This window comes from Gorilla gorilla, chromosome 9, assembly GCF_029281585.2.
Source record: "Gorilla gorilla gorilla isolate KB3781 chromosome 9, NHGRI_mGorGor1-v2.1_pri, whole genome shotgun sequence".
NCBI lineage: Eukaryota > Metazoa > Chordata > Mammalia > Primates > Hominidae > Gorilla > Gorilla gorilla.
In genome coordinates, this window is record NC_073233.2 from 62,825,258 (window position 1) to 62,830,093 (window position 4,836).

The following is a 4,836-nucleotide window of genomic DNA, read 5'->3' on the forward strand; positions in this document are numbered from 1 at the left end:
GTTTTTATCTATGAATCTTAAAAATATCCCAGCAAACATACTAGTAGATATATATGCGGTGAAAAGTACCCAGTCTACTGTCATTTAAATGATTTATAAAACTGTGACTGTGAAATATAATATTATAGAGGTTTTTTAGTTATTATAGCATTTTATCTTTTGAAAATGTCATGTTCTTAGGAAACTATGTTAAATCAATTTTTTTCTAGAAAAACATTAATTTAGCAGTTTACATTGAAAGCCTTGTAATGTTATCTTTCAGTTTCTAAAGTGTTCCATTTTTAATTACTTGAAGTATAGAGAATAGTTTACATACCCTATTTTTACAAGTAAACATTTAAATTACCAAAAGAATTATCCTGTTGAAATCTAGTTTTGGTGATGAAAGGGGGAAAAGTCACTAAATCTTGCAGAAAGTAAGGTGTGAGTAAATAACAGAATAGGCTATAGACTACATTACTCCCTTGTGTTCTTCAGCAGGTGCATCTCTATCGGTCTGTAGCTTCAACAATTCCAGAACTCTGGAATCAGCTGGAAATGGTAATGTGAGGGAGACATGTGAAATGTTCATCACAGCTGGGTTTTAGAGACAGCTTAAACTCTCTCTGAACACATCTTCTTTCACTGTCAGATCTATGTAAGTGGATTCATCCTGTCTACATTTGATGTTTAGTAATTCTGCAGTTTCCCTCAGCAGTGAATAACCAGAAAGTCTGGGTTTGCATCTCTACCTGTCCCACTTTTCTATGTAATTGGTTTGTCCTTCACCGTCAGATCTAGAGATTTAGAGAAAAAAAAATATTTTTTTCTTTTGAATTTTCTTCTTTTTTTCTTTTTCTTTTTTTTTTTTTTTTTTTTTTTTTTTTAGTAGGACCTGTTCTGTTTGTTTTCGCTACCACAAAAAAACCTCCTGAGTCTCCCCAGGGACCCACAGGAGGTTGCACTTTCAGTATTACTTTATAAATGGAATCTTTCTGAAGAGAATTTTAAAAGAATACTAACCTCACTTAATTATCCCATTAATCTTATTGCCGTGGATACTCATTTGTTAAATACAATTTCTCTTTTTGCTTATTTTAGCCTTCTCATTTCCTGAGCTCTTCCCCATGGTGGGTCCAAGTTTGTGCTATAATTCTACTTGCTTCTTATTAAGATACATTCCATCATGGGTAAAATTACTACTCATATAATTAAATCATTATTTTCTAAGACATACAATTTTATTGTTTTCCCACAAAAGGCTTTACTGAATTATATATTTATCCTGAACTATGTCTGTAAATCTTTTCAAGTTGACAGAGATCTGCATATTTGGTTCTGATTCTATGTTCACTGTGAAGAATACAAAAACACTAATAATAGCTATCATTTATGGGCCCTTAAGAGGCACCAGCTAGTGTTCCAGGTACTTTACTTTGTTTTAATTAAACAATAACTCAAAGAGCTAAGGGGTATTGGGATCCCCATTCTAAAAAGGATGCAAGTAAGGGATAGAGAGCCTTAGTAAGTGGCCCAAAGTTTCATAAACAATGGTGAGGCTGAGGTTGTAGCTGAAGCAGTGTGGCTCCAGTGTCCACATTATTCACCACATGCTACAATTTCTCTCCAAAGATGTCTTGGATCTTAGATAGGTACATACTGGGTGAGAACTTGTAGTCACTATTTACTCACTGTAATCATGATACCCCATGTCCCACTGATGACCATTTTTCATGTAACAGACATAAGCTTGGAAATTTTTATTTATTTATAATTTATATAAAGAAAAAAATGTCAGCAGAATACCATAAAGGAGAGGTGCACTAATAGTTCTGTGTATAGTTGACTAGAAAGGATTTTGAATTCCTCAAATTTAATCCCACTGTTTTGCAGTGAGTAAACTGAGACAGACTTGTAAATGCATTCATAAAATGACTCAAATCCATGCCTTCTTACAGTGAACTTGGAATTTCTCCTAGAGTATGCTTCTGTTCGTATCTGGTAACTAAGATTCTATCTTTGAGTACTCTTGGTATCTAAATAGTGTTATGAATAAAATCATGTCCTACTGTTCTGCACCTCTTTCTACAGTGTCTATTTTCTCATCTTATAGGACCTACCTCATCTCAAAAATTGAGAAAAAAATACTCACTGCTTTTTGGCAGTTGGTGATAGTCATGAGTTAGTTCACTTGAGTTCAAAATTAATTGCTGATAATTGGAATATTATATGTAAGTTCTATAAAGATTAGTGTATAGGCAAGGATAAAATGGAGATAATCACAGCTCCTTATTAGGTGGACAGAGAGTCAGACCAAGTAATTGCTACAGGGAACAATGTGATAAATAATATCAAGGTCTAACAGTAGAAGACAGAGTACTGTGTGAGATATTTCAGAAGATGCTATTTTTGGTGCTACACAGAACATATTATAAAAATACCACAAATGCAAACACAAAGGACTAAATCGATGTCAATTTATTTATTTAGAGTTTATTACCACCATCAGAGAGTAAGTTTCTTGAGATGAAGAACACATTGCCTATTCATCATAGCTGATTTCTGTGCCAAGAAAAATGTTTTAAATAAGAAGTTATGAAATTTATGAATGGCTGTTGGGACTTTAACTCGTCTTCTGTATAGAATATTCACTAAAACATAGAGGTAGAAGCATTTACCTGTGGCTGAAACTAAAAACATTGAGGAGAAATAGAATCATCAGGGCAAGATGGGCTCTTTGAATGAGGAACTCAATAGAGACTCACTAAATGTTTATTGTGTGTAAATAACTATTGAGGATGCAACGATGAAGATATGCTCTGCGACACAATGGATGTAATCACTTTCCTGTTCACTCTCTGATACAAGCCAGAAAGAAGACAAATGAGACGGAAGAACAATATTACAGAATTTGTCCTCCTGGGCTTTTCTCAAGATCCCGAGGTGCAAAAAGCATTATTTGTCATGTTTTTATTCACATACTTGGTGACAATGGTGGGGAAGCTGCTCATTGTGGTGACCATTATTGCCAGCCCTTCCTTGGGCTCCCCAATGTATTTCTTCCTTGCCTGCCTGTCATTTATAGATGCTGCATATTCCACTACCGTTTCTCCGAAATTGATTGTAGACTTACTCTTTCATAAAAAAGACTATTTCCTTCCCAGCTTGCATGGGCCAGCTATTTATAGACCACTTGTTTGGTGGTACTGAGATCTTCCTTCTGGTGGGGATGGCCTATGATCGCTATGTGGCCATCTGTAAGCCACTGCACTATTTGACCATCATGAATCGACAGGTTTGCATCCTTCTCTTGGTGGTGGCTGTGACTGCAGGTTTTCTGCATTCTGTGTTTCAAATTGTTGTTGTGTACAGTCTCCCTTTCTGTGGCCCCAATGTCATTGACCACTTTGTCTGTGACATGTACCCATTATTGGAACTGGCTTGCACTGACACCTACTTTATAGGTCTTACTGTTGTTGTCAATGGTGGAGCTATGTGTATGGTCATCTTCACCCTTCTACTCATCTCCTATGGGGTCATCCTAAGCTCCCTAAAAACTTACAGTCAAGAAGGGAGGCATAAATCCCTCTCTACTTGCACCTCCCACATTACCGTGGTTGTTCTCTTTTTTGTTCCCTGTATTTTCATGTATGTTAGACCTGTCTCAAATTCCCTATTGATAAATTCATGACTGTGTTTTATACAGTTATCACACCCATATTGAATCCTTATTATACACGTTGAGAAATTCAGAGATGAGAAGTGCGATAAGAAAACTGTTGTGTAAAAACTAACTGTAGTTAGAATAAGAGTGTCCCTCCTCATGTAGATAAGGAGGTATGTAGACAACATCTTCTCAGTGTGGTTTTCTTCCACATGCCTAGCACAGAATGGAGATTCAGAGTAATAGGTAATTAAAATAGATGCTCCTGTTCAAAAGTGAAGGCCATGATGCTACCTTCTGTGTAATTTATTTAAAGACTTTGTGGAATATAAAACCACCATATTCACAAATATATTTGAAACTGGCCCTTCTCAGACTTGGGCTGAAACTCTATTGCAGTCCGATAATACTCTTTTTTTTTTCTCATAGTATTGTTTTTATTATTAAAATGGGGTACATAAAATGTAAAAACTATCAAGTAATATATAAATACCATAAAAATATTGTATTTATCATTAAATAAGCAGGAGACCATTAGTCTGAGCCTGTCCTCATATTTTAAATTCCTACCTAACAAACCACAATCTAACTTGGTAAGTAAACAAACTAAAACCTAACTTAGGACTATTATATTTTTGTAACAAATAGCCTGGTTTTCTTTATTATTATTATTATTATACTTTAAGTTTTGGGGTACATGTGCACAATGTGCAGTTTAGTTACATATGTATACATGTGCCATTCTGCTGTGCTGCACACATTGACTCGTCATTTGGTATTAGATATATCTCCTAATGCTATCCCTCCCCCCTCCCCCCACCACACAACGGTCCCCAGAGTGTGATGTTCCCCTTCCTGTGTCCGTGTGTTCTCATTTTTCAATTCTCATCTATGAGTGAGAACATGCGTTGTTTCATTTTTTGTCCTTGCGATAGTTTACTGAGAATGATGATTTCCAATTTCATCCATGTCTCTACAAAGGACACGAGCTCATCATTTTTTATGGATGCATAGTATTCCATGGTGTATATGTGCCACATTTTCTTAATCCAGTCTATCATTGTTGGACATTTGGGTTGGTTCCAAGTCTTTGCTATTGTGAATAGTGCCTCAATAAACATACGTGTGCATGTGTCTTTATAGCAGCATGATTTATAGTCCTTTGGGTATATACCCAATAATGGGATGGCTGG

General features: G+C 35.7%; 1 pseudogene; it reads left to right on the forward strand.

Annotated features, from left to right (window-relative positions):
- The first annotated feature begins 2,607 nt into the window (after positions 1 to 2,607).
- On the forward strand, positions 2,608 to 3,808 carry LOC115936262 (olfactory receptor 4A5-like; annotated as a pseudogene).
- The last annotated feature ends 1,028 nt before the right edge of the window (positions 3,809 to 4,836 follow it).